The sequence below is a fragment of the Dipteris shenzhenensis genome, chromosome 21 (genome assembly GCF_047967505.1).
Source record: "Dipteris shenzhenensis isolate YYH24624 ecotype China chromosome 21, Dip_SZ_1.0, whole genome shotgun sequence".
Lineage (NCBI taxonomy): Eukaryota > Viridiplantae > Streptophyta > Polypodiopsida > Gleicheniales > Dipteridaceae > Dipteris > Dipteris shenzhenensis.
Genome location: NC_141616.1, coordinates 31,168,503 through 31,190,869, shown reverse-complemented (window position 1 = coordinate 31,190,869; position 22,367 = coordinate 31,168,503). Strand labels below are relative to the sequence as shown.

General features: G+C 40.4%; 1 pseudogene; it reads left to right on the top strand.

The window, feature by feature from the left end:
* The first annotated feature begins 604 nt into the window (after nt 1-604).
* LOC147888747 (V-type proton ATPase subunit C pseudogene) lies at nt 605-1,150 on the top strand (annotated as a pseudogene).
* The last annotated feature ends 21,217 nt before the right edge of the window (nt 1,151-22,367 follow it).

Below are 22,367 nucleotides of genomic sequence, written 5' to 3'. Positions count from 1 at the left end.
AGGCAAATGTGCGTGAAGGAAGTGGTTTCGTCGGCGAGGCTCAAATGTGAGTGTAACTTGCGCCGAAATGTGCGCGTGATGTAACGAGCACGTAGAGCACAAAAAATCGAGCGACTTTCCTTTTTGGAGCACCCTCAAATTCTTCCTGGATCAAGAGATATGACTTGATCTAGGTGGAGGGGCAAAAGGAGTGCAAATGGTGCTCAATGATGATGTGTCATTGTGAGTCACATGCAGTGATGATGTGGCACTGTGCTTAGCAAGAGGTGTGCCAGTGAAGCTCTGTGCTGAGGTGGCAGGAGTGTGCACATGCAGTGTGTGCACAGTGTGCCTGGCAAGGGACTGTGCCTACAGAGGGTCAGTGCTGACTGGACTGCTGAGGTGGCAGTGCTGAGGTGGCACTGATGATGTCAGTAGGGTGACGTGGCACTGATGACATGGCAGTGCTGACGTGGTAGTGCTGATGTGGCAGTCGGTGATGACGTGGCAGGATGATGTGTCACTGATGATGTGGCACTGAATAAGATGATGACGTGGCAGATAAGATTACGTTGCCACGTGGCACAATTGTGATCAAACCTTTGGATGTGGTGGCCTTGACCTGATGATAAGCTATCCTCCACGTGTCTCCTTCGTGGAGATCAAAATCTACCACGTGTCGGATTATACCACTACCGGAATCTACGTGGTCTCCTTGCCTGTGCAAAATTCGGCATCAGCAACGTGGTCAGCCCTGCAGCAGAGCGTTTCCAAGGCAGCTTTCGACACCCCGGCCTACAAGTTACATATCCCGGACTTGAGAGTGGGGACGCTTTACTCGTTGCTGTCCCTCAGCGATGATCTGATCAAGGCGAATTCAGTTGTGGAGGGGGTGACTCACAAGATCCGTCGCCAAATCGAGGACTTGGAGCGGGCTTCAGGTTCGGAAGCAAGAACATTGTCGGTAGAAGGGGTCCCTGTAGATTCCTTCATCACAAGGTTTAGTTGGGATGAGGCGAAGTACCCTCTCATGACCCCGCTTCGAGAGACCGTTGACACTATTCAGGATCACGTGACCAAGCTAGAGGATGATTTGAAGGTTCGACTTGCAGAGTACAACAATGTCAAGAGTCAGTTAAGTGCGATCAATCGGAAACAAAGTGGAAGATAGGCAGAAGGTCTTTGCTGCTTGAAGCCTCAGGTCGTTGGTGGCGATTAGGAGCTCACGAGAACTTGCATGCGCTTGGCTTGGCTGAAGCTGGGATCCAAAAGTTGCAAATGGTCGTGGCTGTAGTGCTACGGCTGGAGCGTTAGAAACTTCGAGTAGAAGGATTGGGTCGGCCGCTACGACCTCAAACTTGGCTAGCAGCAGCAAAGCAAGAGCAACCCAGTCGGTCTTCTCCAAAAAACAACCTTGGCTGCGTTTAACTATGGCGAGGCACGTTGGAGAAGCTTAGTTGCGCTTGTATGTAGAGGCTCATTGCAGAGCCGGTGGTCAGCCAGCCACATCGAAGCTCCTAATCACTGGAGGGCCTTAGATGTCGATGGAGTAGATGCACCTGTAGTAGCCTTTGAAGAAGCCCGAGAGCTGGGAGTGCACGTTTGGAGTAGCTTCTTTTGGATCCTCCCACCTATCTCTCTCTCAGAGATCTCTATTTAATCTACCTCTCTCTCATTCACTCGAAATGAACCTTACAAAGAACTTCTCTAAAGAAGAAAACACCTCTCTCACTCTCAAATCACAATGGAAAGAACAGATGTCGGAAATCTCTGATGAATGAAATCTCACAATGAACGGAATAATCTCTCAAGTGAACGGAAGTTTCTCTCAACGGAAGAGAAGATCACTCAAGAAAAAACTCTCAAATCTCACAATCTCTCTCACACTCTCAAGAATCTCAATGTCTCAACGGAAGACAAGGGAGCTCTGATACCATGACAAAATATGAAGAGGGGAGAGGAGAAGAGTGGAGATGAGGAGAGAGGGCACAGCTAGAGAGCACACCACAAATGACTAACTGTACACTAGAATTAGTTGAAAAAATAGAATATATACAAACCCTTTTAGGGTTAGGGTTAGGGGATCTAACCCTTTCCTTTATAGCACTCTATAAGGTTAGTGCTATGCACATATGATCACGTGATGGTGCTATGCACACATGATCACATGATGTTGAGTGTGAACTCTCAACACAGCCCATGAACTTGTTGACACGAAAAAGAGTTTCTTTCCAATGGGGTGTGGAGCAACAGCAGTCTTTTTAGCAACTTAAGGAGGCCACGAGTAAGGACCCAATATTGAAGCACCCTGATTGGTGTCACGCTTTTGCAAAAGTAGAAGTCAATGATGCTTCACATATATTAAGCTAGTCTTTATTTAGTGCATCCTTAACCAACCAACTTCATATTTAGTTCTTGTTGAGTCTTTGTGTAAGTGCTTTGCTACTCAACCTTCATAAAACCAAAGAGCTCTGTCAATATCTATACTTGGGTGCCTCACAAAAGTTGATTGTTTTTTAGCAATCACTATGACATACATCTATGTGTCAGAACTTTTCTTTGCCTATTTGTATAAAGATAAACCAACTTTCTTTAATTTTGTACACGATTGGAAACCATGATATCATCATAGTTCAATACAATGCTTTGTTCTTGATATTCTACTTGATTTAGGTTATGTTATTTGTATTCCACTACATTCATATGCTTGGTGTTTTATTCGCAATCATAATACATGTATTATTATGTTTTGCTAGCAAGTTTAGTTGTAGCTTCAAGTTTCCATGAATCTCGGTTAAAGAGACTTGCCAAATATTCTATATCAAGCTTTACTTTCACCATAAGGTGATTGATTCAAAGGAGCTTCCAAAATATTTGTATTGTTTTCAAGGCTAGATTTTCTTCAATTATCTTATCATTTACTTTTTATTTCCTAAATGTTTTATGCTATTTTGAAGGTGAGAGTTACATCTGATTATTTTACAATTTTGAAAGTAGGTTTTCTTTCATCTTTTGTTAATCAAGCATGCCTATAGGCCATCCATTGTATTTGATCTAGAGTAGGGTAAAGATCATGTAGGTGTGCTTTATATACAAAAGAAAATGTCAATTGAATATTTCTTTCTCTCTTATAAGCTAACATCTTTCTTGACTTGCTCGTCATGTATTCAACACTAGCTTTACTTTCATAAGTTGGTCTATCCTAGGGAAGAAAAGGACTTTCCAAATGTTTTACATTGTTAACATGCTAACATGTTTTCTTTCAATGTTTCTTTTCTATTTAGCTTTGATATCATTACTTCTAGGATACACTACTTCACATATGCAAAGGTGCTTCTCACATGTTTTCTTGTCGTTTTTAAGATACTCGTTTGTTTTCTGGGTGAGCTCAGATGTTCTCTTTCATCACACTCAGTTGTGTCTCTGAGTACATGCAAGTTTGCACAGGTGCCTAGATACAATTACTACAAGGCATAGGCCATTTTCCGACGGAAATACCAACGCTTTTTACATAAATTTTTTTTTTCATGGGCGCAAATATCGCTATAAGTGTCGCTAAAAGCATCGGAAAAGGACTATCACTATATAGCGACACTGGCAATCGTCGCTATATAGCGACAATGCAAACGTCGCTATATAGCGACACTGTTAATCGTCGCTATATAGCGACACTGGTAAACGTTGCTATATAGCGACGATTAACAAAGTAAAAAAAAAGGGTTAGTGGGGCTAAACAGGGCTTCCTTTTGGCCCGGTTAAGCCCCACTAATCCTTTTTTTTTTTTTGTAATTACAAAAGAAAGTTTTTTATAACGAAATTTCCCTTGCTTGCAGGGTGATACAAAATTGCTCTTGTGAAATGATGAGTAACAAATGCATATACATGTCGGACATATACAACAGTGTTTTCAACAAAATTACCCTTTCGAAAGGGCGATACAAAATTGCTCAAATGAGTGGATATATAAAATGCTACTACCACTACTACTCATCCGAATCCGAATCTGAATCATCTTCATCTTGTTGGCCTGTTCCTTGGTCCTCAACACCTGCATCTTCTCCCTCGTTTTCGCCACCTGCGTCTGATCCTTGGCCTTGTTGATCGCTTGCCTCCGATGATGGGATGCTTGAGCTTTGACCCTAAGAGTGAATCATATAAATCGAAAATTAGATTGGAACTTAAATTAAAAGGTGAGATTACAAGTAGGAGTAAACTTATACCGTGCGAGCAGCCACCCCAGCCCAATCGACCGTCGCTCCCATTGCCTCTTGCTCAATGAACCACGGCTTTGTTCCTATCCGAAATGCGCATCGCGTCTCTGCATCTGTAGGAAGACGGCCCATCGCAGCTTGCTGTGGATCCAATTTACGAGAGTTAGAGTTAGCTAAAGTGCATGTAATATGTAAGTAAAACAAATAGAACAATACATTAATTGAGAAGAAGTAGACTTATCACGATTGCCTCGAACGCATACCATCTACCTACACCAAAGTGTGAAGTACCTACGACGTCCAGCCATCTCTTCACAGCCCTCCTCTGACCCTCGAACATTTCGGGATGGTCCCTATGTTGCTTCTTGAAGTACTTCCAATCAGCTTTGTTTGCCCAGCTGGGTTTAGCCAACCCCTTTGTGATGGAAGTACACAAGGTTGATCTACGATGCTTCAGGACCAAACCCATGCAATCTCGCATATAATTGTCATTAAACTCCACATTTGGCGGATTAGGGTATCTTTGTTTTAACTCATTGATCACCGCCTGCTTCTTTTGGCCATCTTGATACCACCAATCAGTATTTATGTTGCTCTTGAAGTGATGACTCATCAACCTCCTAATGGTGGCCATCATTGCTTTGCCCTTTTTATCTTCTATTATCTCTCCGGCAGATGTGATTTGATAGAAGAGATCCCCTGATGAGTAAGGGGGACTGACGGTAGCAGAGTCTGAAGGAGTGGAAGCTGCACGAGTGCTTCTGGAGCGAGGAGTAGCAGTGGGACTAGGAGAGGGAAAGGGACCTGACTGATACTGTGTCTCCAGACCAAGTGGAGACTTAAAGGAGCATGAGTGTGCTGACTCGTCTACATCTCCCGAGTCAGCACAACATGAGCCGCCCGTCCTACTCTTCCTTTCCTTAGGAGAGGCATGCGCAGGTGATGATCCCGCGGTCGAAGCGGTGCAAGGGGATGGCTGGGCAGTATGTCCACCCGTCGGTGTAGGGGAAGGAATTGATGAGGTCCTCTGAGAGAGCAGAGAGAAGAATCTCGCTGCCTCCTCATCGCTCATCTGCTCTACAAACTCGTTGGGACTCCCGACAAAGCCATGCACGACTAGCAAAGGAGTTCCCCGAGGGGTAGTCGTAGTGCTACGTGGAAGAGGAGTCAGACCAGGGGTAGTCGTAGTGCTAGGTCCGAGAGGAGTCGAACCAGGGGTAGTCCTCGGGGTAGTCGCCTGAGAGGAATCAAAGTCCTCTAGAGCATATAGTTCGTGAGCTCTCCTCCTGCGAGGCTGTCCCTACTCGTCGGATGAGCGACGTGATCCCATGTCTAACATAGACACAAACACGAAAACAGAAAACAAAAAAACAAACATAAGCATACGCATAGGCATAGGCATAGGTAAGAAGAAAGAAGAGGGAAAGGAAAGAAGAGGGAAAGGAAAGAGGGAAAGAAGATGGAAAGGAAAGAAGAGGGAAAGGAAAGAGAAGAGGAAGAAAAGGGAAATAGAGAATAAGAGTTAGAGAGAATAAGCTCATGCTTATGCTTATGCGGAAATAGAGAATGAGAGAAGGGGGAAATAGAGAAGGGGAAAGAGATGAGGGGGAATGAGAGAAGCATAAGCATAAGCTTATGTGGAAATAGAGAATGAGAGAAGCATAAGCGCTTCTCTCATTCTCTATTTCCGCATAAGCTCATGCATAAGCTTATGCAGAAATAGGGAATGAGAGAAGCTTCTCTCATTCCCTATTTCCGCATAAGCTCATTCTCTATTTCTGCATAAGCTTATGCTTATGCATTGAGCTTATGCAGAAATAGGGAATGAGAGAAGCTTCTCTCGTTCTCTATTTCCGCATAAGCTCATGCATAAGAGAAAGCTTGTGCGGAAATAGAGAAATAAAGAAGGAGGAAAGCTTATGCGAATGAGAGAAGGGGGAAAGAGATGAGGGGGAATGAGAGAAGCATAATCATAAGCTTATGCGGAAATAGAGAATGAGCTTATGCGGAAATAGAGAAGGAAAGAAGCATAAGCTTATGCTTATGCTTCTCTCATTCTCTATTATGCTTCTCTCCTTCTCTATTTCCGCATAAGCATAAGCATGAGCTTATGTGGAAATAGAGAAGGAGAGAAGGGCAAATGAGAGAAGGGGGAAATAGAGTGGGAAATAGAGAATGAGCTTATGCAAAAATAGAGAATGAGAGAAGCATAAGCTTCTCTCATTCTCTATTTCCACATAAGCTCATGCATAAGCATAAGCTTATGCGGAAACTTAAGCATAAGCTCATGCTCATGCATGAGCATAAGCATGAGCTTATGCTTATGCTTATGCATAAGCATAAACATAAGCATGAGCTTTCATGCTTATGCTTATGCATAAGCATAAGCATAAGCATAAGCTCATGCTTATGCTCATGCGGAAATAGAGAAGGAGCTTATGCGAAAATAGAATGAGTTTCCGCATAAGCTTCTCTTATTCTCTATTTCCGCATAAGCTTCTCTCATTCTCTATTTCCGCATGAGTGGGAAATAGAGAAATAAAGAAGAGGGAAAGTTTATGCGAATGAGAGAAGGGGGAAACAGATGAGGGGGAAATGAGAGAAGAGGAAAATAGAGTGGGAAATAGAGAATGAGCTTATGCAAAAATAGAGAATGAGATCCGCATAAGCTTCTCTCATTCTCTATTTCCACATAAGCTCATGCATAAGCATAAGCTTATGTGGAAACTTAAGCATAAGCTCATGCTTGAGCTCATGCATGAGCATAAGCATGAGCTTATGCTTATGCATAAGCATAAGCATAAGGATAAGCTCATGCTTATGCTCATGCAGAAATAGAGAAGGAGCTTATGCAGGAATAGAGAATGAGTTTTCGCATAAGCTTCTCTCATTCTCTATTTCCGCATAAGCTCATGCTCATGCATGAGCATAAGCATGAGCTTATGCTTATGGTTATGCATAAGCATAAGCATAAGCTCATGCTTATGCTCATGCGGAAATAACTTAAGCATAAGCTCATGCTCATGCATGAGCATAAGCATGAGCTTATGCTTATGCTTGCATGAGCATAAGCATAAGCATAAGCATAAGCTCATGCTTATGCTCATGTAGAAATAGAGAAGGAGCTTATGCTCATGTGGAAATAACTTAAGCATAAGCTCATGCTCATGCATGAGCATAAGCATGAGCTTATGCTTATGCTTGCATAAGCATAAGCATAAGCATAAGCTCATGCTTATGCTCATGTGGAAATAGAGAAGGAGCTTATGCGGAAATAGAGAATGAGTTTCCGCATAAGCTCCTTCTCTCATTCTCTATTTCTGCATAAGCTCATGCATAAGCATGAGCTCATGCGGAAACTTAAGCATACGCTCATGCTCATGCATGAGCATAAGCATGAGCTTATAAGCATAAGCTCATGCTTATGCTCATGCGAAAATAGAGAAGGAGCTTATGCGGAAATAGAGAATGAGTTTCCGCATAAGCTTCTCTCATTCTCTATTTCCGCATAAGCTCATGCATAAGCATGAGCTTACGCAGAAACTTAAGCATAAGCTCATGCTCATGCATGAGCATAAGCATGAGCTTATGCTTATGCTTGTGTAAGCATAAGCATAAGCATAAGCTCATGCTTATGCTCATGCGGAAATAGAGAAGGAGCTTATGCTCATGCGGAAATAACTTAAGCATAAGCTCATGCTCATGCGGAAATAACTTAAGCATAAGCATAAGCATAATCTCATGCTTATGCTCATGCAGAAATAGAGAAGGAGCTTATGCAGAAATAGAGAATGAGTTTCCGCATAAGCTTCTCTCATTCTCTATTCCCGCATGAGCTCATGCGGAAATAGAGATGAGCTTATGCGGAAATAGAGAATGAGAGAAGCATAAGCATGAGCTTATGCTTCTCTCATTCTCTATTTCCACATAAACTCATGCATAAGCATAAGCTCATGCATAAATAAATAGAGAATGAGCTTACGCGGAAATAGAGAATGAGAGAAGCATAAGATTCTCTCATTCTCTATTTCCGCATAAGCTCATGCTTATGCATAAGGTTATGTTGAAATAGAGAAATAAAGAAGGGGGAAACTTAAGCATAAGCTCATGCTCATGCATGAGCATAAGCATAAGCTCATGCTTATGCTCATGTGCATAAGCATAAGCATAAGCATGAGCTCATGCTTATGCTTCTCTCCTTCTCTATCTCCGCATAAGCTCATGCATAAGAGAAAGCTTGTGCGGAAATAGAGAAATAAAGAAGGGGGAAAGCTTATGCGAATGAGAGAAGGGGGAAAGAGATGAAGGGGAAATGAGAGAAGGGGGAAATAGAGAAGGAGCTTATGCGGAAATAGAGAATGAGTTTCTGCATAAGCTTCTCTCATTCTCTATTTCCGCATAAGCTCATGCATAAGCATGAGCTTATGTGGAAACTTAAGCATAAGCTCATGCTCATGCATGAGCATAAGCTCATGCTTATGCTCATGCGGAAATAGAGAAGGAGCTTATGCAGAAATAGAGAATGAGTTTTCGCATAAGCTTCTCTCATTCTCTATTCCTGTATGAGCTCATGCGGAAATAGAGATGAGCTTATGCGAAAATAGAGAATGAGAGAAGCATAAGCATGAGCTTATGCTTCTCTCATTCTCTATTTCCGCATAAGCTTATGCATAAGCATAAGCTCATGCATAAATAAATAGAGAATGAGCTTATGCCGAAATAGAGAATGAGAGAAGCATAAGCTTCTCTCATTCTCTATTTCCGCATAAGCTCATGCTTATGCATAAGGTTATGTTGAAATAGAGAAATAAAGAAGGGGGAAACTTAAGCATAAGCTCATGCTCATGCATGAGCATAAGCATGAGCTTATGCTTATGCTTATGCTTATGCTTAAGCATTAGCATAAGCATAAGCTCATGCTTATGCTCATGCATGAGCATGAGCTTATGCGAATGAGAGAAGGGGGAAATAGAGAAGGGGGAAAGAGAGAAGGGGGAATGAGAGAAGCATAAGCATAAGAGAATATTATGCTTATGCTTATGCTAATGCTTATATTAGCATAAGCATAAGCTCATGCTTATGCTCATGCATGAGAAGGGAGAAATAGAGAAGGGGGAAATAGAGAAGGGGGAATGAGAGAAGCATAAGCATAAGAGAATAAGAGGGAAAGGAAATAGAGAATAAGAGGGAAAGGAAAGAGAGAAGGAAAAAGAGATGAGGGGGGAATAGAGAAGGGGGAAAGAGAGAATAAGAGAAGAGGGAAAAAAGAGAAGGGGGAAAAAAGAGAATAAGAGAAGGGGGAAGAAGGAAAGAGTGGGAGGGGAAGAGAGGGTTCCTACACCCATCATTGCAGCTAGTGCTTAAGGTGCTAGCTGCAGGCCAATGCAAATAACAAAAATAATAAATGGAAGAAAGAGGAAGCACTTACTTGAAATAGTATGTCTCGCTCGGTGTAGTGGACTGGCCCTACAAAAGAGAGAAAACAACCCATTTTTCCGAATAAGATGTTAGTGGAAGGAGGAGATTACAAAAGCAACTTCTTGAAGGGAGGAGATTGAGGAGACAAGGAAAGGAGGAGATTGAGGAGACAAGGAGAAAGAGAAGGAAGAGAAATACAGAAAAAAGAGGTGAGTTTTCTTTCTTTCTTGAAATCTCGTTTTTTGTTTCAATCCTTTCAAAACAAGCATGAAAACTAGTTTACAGGTTTAGCAATACAAGAAGAAACACTCACAAAACTAAAGCTAACAAACAAACAACCTACATTGTTGAAACAAACTCACCTCTTGAAGAACTTTCTTTCAAGAAACCAAAGAGGAAAAAGGATAGAGAGGGAGTACAAGAGGTAGGAGAAGGGTGAGGAGTGGAAAATAGAGTGGGAGGTTGCTTGGAATAGGTGGGAGGTCGTCGAAAATAGGTGGGAGGAGATTTTGGGTCGCTTACTTGAGAGATTAGGGAATGGTGTGAGCAAAGCGTTGCGTGTTTTGCATTTCGAGTTTTAACCCACAGCGTCGCGCTAATCCATCGCTATATAGCGACATTTTTAATTAAAAACGGTGCTATATAGCGACGGAACAGAGGAAAGCGTCGCTATATAGCGATGCTTACTGTCATTTTTTTGATGTGGCATCAAGAGAAGCTCAAACATGCTTTTTTATAATTGTCAATATGTCCTCCTCATGCTTATGTTGTGATTTTATAAGTGTAGATGGAAGGGATGAGTGGAAGCTCATCCGATGATGCGCCAACGCCTAGGAGCACGAAGTGGCTTTCGGAAAGGTTATACTGTCATTGCACTCATTGCAAGCGAGAAGTACGACATCAACGTCGTATTATCATGTGCCACTTGCGGATGTATGGGGAGGAACTAGAACCAGTACCCCCCATTGGTGTTGCACATGTTGATGGATCATCGGTAAGTCAAAGTTATTTAAGTTCGCAATCTTATTGTATACTAGGAAATAGAAGATCTTATATTTACATGGAATCTTAAAACAGGATGAGGAGGGTGACGAGGGTACACATATACCTTCTCACTTTCAGCAAGACTATAGTCTCTCGGATGATGACGAGGGTATGGTCGACATGATGGATTCCATTTTTAGGGGCACTACATCCCACGTACACGTGATGTCAGAGTCTGAGGTCAAAATGCGAGAATTGTAATCAACACAATTGTACGAGGGTGCTAGGATGTCTAAACTACGTGCTTTTCTCTCAATCTTGAATCTACAAGTACAGTATGGGTGGTCGGATACAAGTGTCTCGGCCTTAATGAGGTTAGCCCTTGCATTAATTTGACTCATTATTTGTAGATTGTTTGTTTTGAGAATCATCATTTGGATACTGTCTTTGTCATAGGTTGCTCTATAAGATGTTGCCTACACCAAATACCATGCCCGCATCAAGAGATGAAGCGAAAAAGATGCTAACAATGGTGTGTATGGATTATGATACCATCCATGCTTGCCGTAATGATTGTATGCTCTTTCATCGTGAGCATGGAGATTTGGCTAGTTGTCCAAAGTGTGGGGAACAACGATATAGAGATGACTTGTAGGGTGAGCGGATACCGGTAAAGGTCTTGAGACACTTTCCCATCATTGCAAGAATACAACACATGTTTCGATGCAAATCCATAGCGGAGTTGATGACATGGCATGCATCTCATCGGTCCACTAATGACACATTGAGGATTCCTGCAGATTGTGCAGCTTGGAAGCACATAGATAATCAGTGGCCGGACTTTGCGAAGGAGCCACACAACTTACATCTTGGGCTAGCCATGGACGGTGTGAATCCTTTCGGGTTACGCTCGACATCTTGGTCGACATGGCCCATAGTCGTGGTGAATTACAATATCCCACCATCTCTAACAATAAAAAAGGGACACCTCATGCTTGCACTACTTGTGCCAGGAAAGTACAAGGCAAAAAACATGGATGTGTATATGGCACCTTTGATAGAGGAGTTACAGATATTATGGAGAGGAGTGCAGGTCTTTGATATTTCCAGAGCTCCTAGACATACCAATGATATTTTGGTCAGGGATATCTTGATGTGGACCATGCACGACTACCCAGGATATGGAGAGTGCGCAGGTACATGGTGTGTCTTTACATGTACAATGAGGGATTATGCTTTTTTTACTCTCTTTTGCACGCATGTCTTGTACTAACACATTCATGCACGCGTGCGGAACTTGTTACAAGTGGGTACCATGCTTGTCCTGTTTGTGGACGTGCTTTGAAATCGCTTGCATGCTACTCCAAACATATGAGGAAAAATTTTTATGAAGGTCATGCTCGATACCTTTTGCTTGACCATCTCGCACGTGGAGCTCAGCTTGGTCCACCACCATCATATTTGAAGGCAAGTGATTGGATTCAAGCTTGGAGGGCGAATGGAGAGGAACCTCCTCCTGGTATGAAGAGGCTATCGATCTTTCACAAGCTTCCTTATTGGGGTCAGTTACAAATCAATCATCTCTTGGATCCCATGCATATCTTCAAGAATGTGGGGGCTACTATTTGGGCACACTTGGTTGGTTCCAAGGACTCGAGAGGAGTGCGAGAAGACTTGCGTGCTATGAATAGGATGTCTCGTTTGTGGCCCCAAGTGCATGCTTCGAGAAAAGTTGTCCTCCCGAAAGCAACGTGGATCCTCTCTACGAGGGAGGAGGTAGTGGTCAAGGTAGACATTGCCTCTTTTCAAACACCGACAGGGTACATGCGTTGCTTGAAAGGAGCATTTTCAAAGGACAATAAGCTTAGTGGCCTCAAGTCCCATGATTGGCACAAGGTCTTACAGGTATTCTAAGTAGAATTAGTGTACCGATAATCGTGATGCGTTAGCGTAATTATTATTATGTTATATTGTTGACATGACTTCATTGTTGCTTCGATAGTTCATCCTCCCAATTACAATAAAAGGGTGCTTACAAGAAGATGTTAGAAATGCTATATTCAAGATCTGTGGTATTGTGAGGTATGCTTACTATCAAATCGCATTATGTATTTTCTTCATGGACATGTGAAATAGGTGGATATCTCAAATATCTTACATATGCATGGACATGTGAAATAGGTGGATATCTCAAAAAGCTTTGTACTATCCACATGCAATTTGCACTGTATCATCCAACATTACACTGTATCATTCAAATTGGCATATGGCCATCGGTTATATAACTCCTGAAAGATGGCATCCCAAAGATCAAGTGAGGCTGAAGAGCTTCCTGGCCACATGATGAAATAAAAAAAAGAAAAGAAGAAGATTACCATTGAATATGCCCTTGTCACGAGATGCAAAAGAAAAAATAGAGTGATAGCCTGACATTGAGCAAGCATTTATAGACTCTTGCATTCTTTGAATTAGAGTGGCAGAAGTCTGTATCTACTTGCTCAATCTCAGGCTATTGAAGCTTCACATGGGGAAAAAGAGAGAAGGAAAGAGAGGAAAAGAGAGAAAAAGAGAGGAGAAAAAAGAAAGGAGATAAGAGAGAAAAAGATAGGAGAAAAGAGAAGGAGAGGAGAAAGGAGAGGAAAAGATAGGAGAAAAAGAGAAAAAAAGTGGGGATAAAAGAGAAAAGAGAGACAAAAAGAGAAGGGAAGAGAGGATAAAAGAGAGAAGTAAAAGAGAGACAAGGTGAAGGAAAGAGAGAAGAAAAGAGAGGAAAATAGAGAGAAGGAAAGAGAGGATAAAAGAGAGAAAAATAGAGAAGGAAAGAGAGGAGATAACAGAGAAAAAGAGAGATGAAAAGAGAAGGAAAGAGAGGATAAAAGAGAGAAGGAAAAAGAGAGACAAGGTGAATAAAAGAGAGGAGAAAAGAGAGGAGGGAAAGAGAGAAAAAGAGAGAAGGAAAGAGATGAGAAAAGAGACAAAAAGAGAAGGAAAAGGAGATAAGAGAGAAAAAGAGAGACAAAAAGAGAAGGAAAGAGAGGATGGAAAAAGAGAGGAATATAGAGAGAAGGAAAGAGATGAGAAAAGAGACAAAAAGAGAGGAAAAGAGAGGAGAAAAAAGAAAGAAAATAAGAGAGAAAAAGAGAGGAGAAAAGAGAAGAAAAGAGAGAAGAAAGGAGAGAAAAAGAGAAGGCAATCCCTTATTTCCTCACGAGTGCAATCCTTTTCTTCAATCATGCTTTCCCTTTCCATCATTTATGCAATCCCTTTCTTCAATCATGCAATCCCTTTCCATCATTCATGCAATCCCTTCATTCATGCAATCACTTATTTCCATCATTCAATATGCAGTCCTTTTCTTGGAAGTGGAAGTGGAAGGGGAAGAGGAAGGGGAAGGGGAAGGGAAAGAGAAGGAAAAGGAAGGGGAAACGGAAAAATACATAACAGACTATCGAAGTGCATCTATAGACACATCTAATAGTGCATTTATAGGTGCATCTATCTCTTTTCTCAAAAGACAGACGCACAGTTAGACACGCAATTAGACGTGTCTATAGATGCGCTCTAACATACGCCCTAAAAAAAAAAAACCAAAAAGGACACATGCGGCTAATCCCAAAAAGAACAACTCTAGTACCAAAAACTTCTGTTCCCTACATACGACAAAGGACGAATCCAAAGAGAGCAACTTCCAAAAAAGATCAACCGTCAAGAGACTTACCTTGGATTAAGGTATGGAAGCTTCTTGTCCTTCTTCAAAGCTGCTTCTCTTTCTTCTCTTCCTTGTTCACCCTCTTCTCTTGTGTGCTTAGGGATGATTGTGTAAGCCTAGAGATGAGTATGGGTGCTTGGAGATAAGTGTGGATGCCTGAAACAGTGTTTGTTAATAGAAAAGCAAGCTGCACGACACTAAAAGTATGTGAAGGAAAGCAAGCACGCTAAAAGTAGGTTCGAAAATCAGCTTGCAGTCTGTGCATCTAAAAGCACATCTATTTGTGTGTCTAAAAGTGTGTCTAAATGCACGTCTATCAACACATCTACAGTACATTTTAGATGTGCCTATAGATGTGCTCCATAGTACAGACGCGGTGTTAGATGCACTTTTAGATGCTCCACAGAGTTTTAACATTTACAACTCATGCAAGAACAATTTTTTTGGGTTCTTTATCCATAGGAAGTCTTCATCTTCAACAAGTAGCTCCAACAGTGGGCGTGGGGGAAAAGTGTAAGGTACTCCATATATAGGTTGTGGGTGTCCCACGTCTTAGGCCAACATCATAATATGCTAGTAGGAAGAGTAATAGAAACGATGCTCATGCTCATCTAGCACTAAAGAATGATCTAGCAATGACAGTGGTCCATAGATCTATCTATCAAGTATTGGTGATATCTTGGCGAAGTAAATACATTGCAGTCAAACCCTTGGTTAATTGTGGAAACTTGCTATGTAGGATTGATCCAAAGGAGAGACCTACCATGGAAGCCATTTTGATAAAACTGCAAAATTTCAATGTAAACGAGGATGTAGCAATGCGACCCATTGGGAAAATCAAGACATGTTGAACATGAGCTCCATCTTTTTTGAGCTTGACCCATATGATTGTAGTTTTAATTGCCAAATATGTAATGTCCTTGTGTTGTACACATGGATTTAAAAAAGTTCCTATGACATGTATCTTCAGTTTGATTGTAACAATTTGCAAGAGTTTACCTGTTTTATTTGTATAATTTAATCGATCACGATCAATCCAAAATCAAAATAGTTGGATAAATTCTTAGATCTTGTAATAGATCTTTACTTGCTCTCTCACTCGCCATTGCATCCTCATTGCAATGATCAATGCAAGTGGCATATGACCATAATGCACTGTACTTTTTGTGTTGTAAAAGACCATCATTAAAACAATGAAGATGCACTATTTTATAGCATATATTGCCACAAATAATTACTTAATTACGTCAAGAGATAAGAAACTTACATGCACCATACATCTAGATGATAACTCTCGCTCGCGCTCGCTTATTGTCTCTCCATCACGTTTGGCTTTACGTAGAGCCAATTGTAGCCAATCAAGTGACATGTGAGTAGGGAGAAGAGCCAGATCTCGTGGATATGGTTGTGATCGCCTGTACATTACTCTAAATCTCGTCCTTGCATTTATTCTTTCTACTTTGGCCACTCATATCTCTCAATCCACTTCTGCATCTCAGGGCTATTGAGGATACAAAACTTATTGAATTTCTCCATTTGCTCTTCGCTCATCCTTATTTCAATCCCTTTTCCTTGGGGAACCTTGCCAATGATGCGATCATCATCCTTATTGTGCCAAGCTTGCGGCATATCAGGATCCATGGATGCAAGAAACTTTGTGATATATACTAATGACTCTTGCACAAGCCATCCCTCTGCCATGCTTGCTTCTGGTCTTGCTCTTTGTCTTACAAACCCCTTTAAAGTTTTCATAAACCGCTCAAGAAAAAACATCCATCGACTATGAACGGTACCTACTATAGCCACCTCATCAACTATGTGCACAAGCAAGTGGACTTGAGTTGTCATAATGCTCGAGGGAAAGTGCTTCTCAAGCAAGCATACGGCTTTGATGGATTCCACCCTAGCCTTCTCGATGCTTGATATAGAGATCTCTTTGTCCATAGTACAGGGCAAAGTATAGGTGCTATGTTTGGTGCATGATACAGTGCAAAGTATGTGTGAAAAATAAAAGAATATGCATGGAAATCTCAACTTGTTTGACATAGTGATGATGCATAATGAGGGCTTGAGATCTTCAAGTTTGATGCTTTAGCTCTTTATTTGAATACTAGAGCTAATTGTTGTCTCCAAGTTCAATCTGGTTCAACCTTCTCAAACCTTTATAATCATGCCTTCATGTTTTACACAATTCATCCACCTAAAATGACTGATTTCATGCAGTGTATATGAACAAAATAGATATTCAAGTGTCCTTTTCTATTGTACCAAGGATGAACGTATGAGGAAATTGCTTCGGCACTCCAAAGATGAGTATAGAGGGGTGATTTGAGATGTCCACAAAGCCAAGGCTGAACCATCTCTTTGGTAGTGTAAGAAAGCCATAGCAACATAATAGGAAGGACCCATAATGATCCCGCAAATCAAGAACCAATAATCCAGAAATGCAATGAGCATCCGGAAGTCTTGAACAATTGGGCATCCCAGAAGTACCGAACAACTAGGTAGCTGGAAGTACAAAACAACCAAAAATACGAGCATAAGCCATGCACGTATGAAAAGAGGCAAGTTGGTGTGGATTAGACACATCTTACATAATCATAGGCAAAAATGAAATAACAACCTCCTCATCCTTAAGTATTGAACAACTGGAAATACAACGAGCATAAGCCACCCATGCATGACAAGAGGCAAGCTGGTGTGGGCTTATATATTCATAGCAGTAATGAAATAACAACCTCTTTGCATCGGAAGTGTCAAACAACCTGGAACATGAGCATCCGAGATTACAAAGAACATCCAGAAGTAACCAAGAAAATGGGCATCCAGGGATAGTGATCACGTCCAAACAAGTAGATAGTAATCCATATGTGCCACATGCAAACGAGTACTTTATAAATAATCCATATGTGCCATGTCCAAACGAGTACTCAAGGAGTAATCCATATGTGTGAATCATCTAAAAGACATTGAACCTTGCCACATGCAAATGAGTATGCAATATGACCATGTCTAAATGAGTACTCAATAAGTAATCCATATGTGTCCATCATGAAAGCCATATAAATAGGTGCCACATCCAAACAAGGACTCCATCCAGACAAGTAAATATGCTTCACATCCAAATGAGTACTCAGTAATAATCCATGTACCACGTCTGGACCAGTACTCAAGTAGTTAGCCATATGCCATATTCAAATGAGTACTCAAGCAATTAGTCATATGTATTTATAAATATTGTCACTTGAAAGACGTTGAACCTTACTACGTTCAAACGAGTACACAATAAGTAATCCATAGGTGCCATGGCTAAATGAGTACTTAATACGTTAGCCAGATGTGTTCATTATCGTGAAGGACATATAAGTATAGCTCACCACATAAAGGGCAAAATAAAAGTATTCCTTGCTTGAAGACATAACCTGAACCAATAAGTAAATACATACCATAAGTCATCAATAAGTTAATTGACAAAGAAGGAACAAACTGTTGGTCTAACAAGACCTTGCATGCACTCAAATATAGATGAGTATAAAAAACAAGACCTTGCATGCACTCAAATATAGATGAGTATAAAAAACAAGGTAGATGTGCTCATCTTGTAGGTATCGAATGTGTATTTAGTCCATTGGATTCACTACTACACACGGATCCTATTGCGATGTTTACGTACTAACGTTTAGCGCTTGCTTAGTGCTAATCATCGGTATAAAAAGCAGGTTTCGTAAATCGTCGCTATATAGCAACTATTGTTGAAAGTCGCTATATAGCGACTTTTCCTATAAAAGTCGCTATATAGCGACACAAAGACAAAATATTATAGCGACATTTTTACAGAGAGGTTTTTTTTTTTTTAATAAGCCTTAAAAGTTAGTTTTTTCCAATGACAAATTTTTTTAAATTTTCATACATGTTTGAACTCATAGAGAATAAAAAAATGAGAGCATGTACATCAAGCCTTTGAAGCTCATATATTCATGTCCAAATTTGAGATGAGAAAAATCAAATAAGGGCATTTACATCAATTGTTTCATCTTGAGCCAAGTCTAAGGCGCCAAGCAAGTCTATCTCCAACTCTATACCAAGTTGATCTCCTATATCATCATCGTACTCTAGCATCGTACGTTCACCTAAAGGTATTTGATCATCTTCTTCAATAAAGCTTAAGTGTGGTGATTGATCTTGATGATTGTTGTCTTCTTTGTCAATATCGTGATCTCCATCCTCCTCCCATGCGATGTCATTATGCGCATCTTCCTCTTGGCTCATATGGTGATCTACATCTTCTTCGCTAGATTCATCAATTGGATCCGGCATTGGTAGTGGCATCTCCATATCCACATCTCGATCTTCAAAAATTTGCTTACTTCGTGGTGCAACTTGGATCACGTACCACCATCTTGGATCAGAACGATCCGGATGAAAAACCACCTATATTGAAGATGGGTGCCAAATGTCGTCAATTATATATATATCAATGGACTTTAAAAACGAAAGCTTCGACTAATTAAATCATTAGTATGCACCTGCTCATAGTGCTCGGGAAGAACAAAAGTATCACTTTCATTGGTCCAATGTTTGGTGGAGTCTATTGCAAAGAGACCGCTACTATCTTTTCTCACTGTCGCATGGGGACCGTTGTAAGTAGTTCTAAACCATTTTACATCAAGAATGAAAATAGTAAATCGTCTGAAATCAATTTCATAGATGTCGTGTATGGTTCCACAATAATCCAACTATGAGGAGAGAAGATTGGTATCCGAAGCACTTGCTCGGCTATCTTGTGTGAAGTTAGCCATGACTCCAGAATCATACATGACTCTCTTTGAATCGCTGCTTTCCACGCAAATATGGGTCCTAGGACCAAAATGTGAGGGGAAAGCAAGCAATGAAATATATAATGGACATGGATGATGCTACCCTCCTACCAACAAGGAGAGATGAGGCTCGCATCATTGTTAATGCAAGCGTACTTCACGATCTAAATGGCACTTTGAAGATCAACTGCATCAACACTGTCATCTCAAACGATAATGTAGCAGTTGTGTGGGATTGCAGCGATGCCTCACATGGATGGTGGCCCATCAAAATCTATCGCCACCCAACTATGAGGGAGAATGCATATTATATTCATTGCATGATCAAATCAGATAAGCCTCATAGTAGAGCTGTGCCACTCTACTTTGCAAAGATGTTGTATGCAAAGTTCATTCTTGACATGGCTCTAGACTTTGCCTCCTCTCCTCGGACATGTAGCAAATGGTCATCGCATCCAAGGATAGGCACCACCACTGCTATCCATGTTGTTCCTCACCACATGGTATCATGGGAATCCCAGCTTCAAGTGAGTTAAGTACATGCCAATTTGTTCCTATGCTCATAGTTGTTATATCGTACATAATGTACTCATAAGCCATGTTTTTCATCTCTTTAGTTTTTGTGACAAGATTTGAACTATTTATGAACGTGCGTGAAGCTACGGGAGATGAATCTGGGTGTAGACGGGAGTGGTGGTGCAGAGGGCCCATAGCCAACACTTCAAAGTGCTATAAGGAAAGATCTAACGTTTCCAAGAATCATAGTGCGTGATGCTATGTTTGAATATCGATGCCAGTGATGAGTGAGAACGAGTGACTCCTTGTTGAAGTGCATCTCTTGAATGGAATGCTCCAATGGTTTGGAAATAGGCAAGACATTGAAAATGCATAGGAGGAGAAATGCTGCATCTCTGTTGCCTATTATCAACAAGCACGAGATGCATAAGCTGCACTCCAACATATTGAAGATGGAGGTTGTGTTTGTAACTTGGATCCTAATTTTGTGGGCTTTCTTGTCAAAAAACCCTCCACCCTTTTCGGTCGTATTACCTTTGTGGATGAAGGACCTACTTGATAGTTGCAATTGGAGGGAACAATCAAATGAGACATTGCAATTTGCACCACTTTTTGGTCATCAAATGAAATGTTGCAATTCAGTTAGAATGCAATTGATTTTTAAATGCAATTTTTTTAAAGTACAATTGAGACATTGCAATACACACTATTTTTTGGCCATCAAATGAAATGTTGCACTACAGTTAAAATGCAGTTTCTTAAAATAATGATTGTTCTAGAATGCAAATAATTTAAAATGGATGCATTATGCAATGCTTTTTTGTAATATGCAATTCATTTCAATTTCTTTGACATGCACATCATAACGTTGCAAATAGTAGGTGGTGAAGCAATTTGTGTAGTTGTCACTGATGAAGTTATAAATCTTTCCAAGGACACTTTGCTTAGAGAGCTGAAACCCCATCATTGTGCAAAAAAGATTTATCATCTCTTGAATGGATCATTTGAAAGGCGAACTTGCAACTTCTCAAAAACATTGTAGAACAAACATAGATTGTATTTTAGAGTGTAGGTTAAGTTACCATGCCAATTTACATCAACTAGCATTTCACCAAACATAGCATTAGCTTCTCACCATAATCTATAAGTTCAAAGTATACATGACTTAGCCACGTAGACTATGGGCAAAGTATACATTTTCTGCCACTTTTGATATGAACAGAGTACAGGGAGTGCTCATTTTACAAAATTTACAGTAACATTTGACATGATGTGGACAACAAAATACAAGGAGTGCCCATTTTCCAAAAATTATAATTACATAAGATGTGGCCAAGTACTGGAAAGTAATCCCATATTAATTGAGAGAACCAAAAAAGTGAATATTTTATACTCTCACGAAGTTGTGTCAAAAAGGTGGTCCACGGGAACAATTGCAGCAGTGGTAATTGTTCCATAGAACAATGAATAAACCGCAATATAGGAGCACCATCAAGACAAGTGTAGCTAGGATGGAGAGAATGATTTTGCAACATCTGTATGTTTAGAGAATATCGACTCGTAAAGATTGGATGATTAAAATTGCTCAACAATCAAGAATATCATAACATCTAAAATTCATCTCTGAGAACTATATTTTTTTTAAAATAAGGTTTATAAAAAATAGTAATTTGCAAATACAAAGTATAGCATGAGAACACATTGTAATTTAATTTGATATTTGTCATTACACTATACGGCATTCAACTTATATTGGAACTACAGTCTCTGCAACCAAGGATCCACAAAAAAGGCTACTCCAATGCCAAGGAGGTCATAGAGTTGCTTGGCGTAAGGAGTATTATAGGTTGGACATGCACTCCTAACCTTTAACGTATTTACCAAGCATACCATGTGAAACCGATGGTTGCATGAGAGTGCAAACTAAATGGTCCTCGTATCAAAGCAGTCTTTGCATATTGGACTTAAAGTCCCATCATGCACAAAGGTAATACGTGCGGTAAGGGTGTAGGGTTTTCTTACAACTAGGCCCACAAAATTATGATCCAAGTTACAAACACGGATTCCATCTTCAATATGTTAAGAGTTCACCGTGTGCATCTTGTTCTTGTTGAGAATATGCAATGGAGATGTGGCATTGCTCCTTCTATGCATTTTTTATGTCTTGCTTGTGTCTTGACTGTTGGAGCATATCATTCATGAGGATATTCACTTCTGCAAAGAGCTACTCTTTCTCTCTCATCACCCGTCAATATTCAAACGTAGCCTCACACACTATGATTCTTGGAAATGTTATATCTTTACTTGCTAAACTCAGGGAGTCACTCATCATATGTAACCCTATCACATGAGTTCAACATAAGGATATTTTTTATTTCTAAAATTTACAGAAAAAATAAATATGCATAAGGGACTATTTAAAATAGTTTTGGAAACAATTTACATATTTGTATAGAAAAGGGGTACATTTTATTCATGAAAAATTTATAGATAAGGGATATTAGAAATAGGCATTGAATGGACATGATATAGAGGGTTTATACATAGTGATGCCCCCCAGGTTGTGAGCTACAAATTACTTGACGTAATATACCATTGCCTTGGAAAGCAAAATATGTTTAGTATTTTATTATTTTAAGGATCGAAGTTATGTGAGAGTTATTTAGAAACATTACAATTTATGGTGTTGCATGTTGCTTATGAATGGTTTAATTTACACTAGCATTGTAAAGT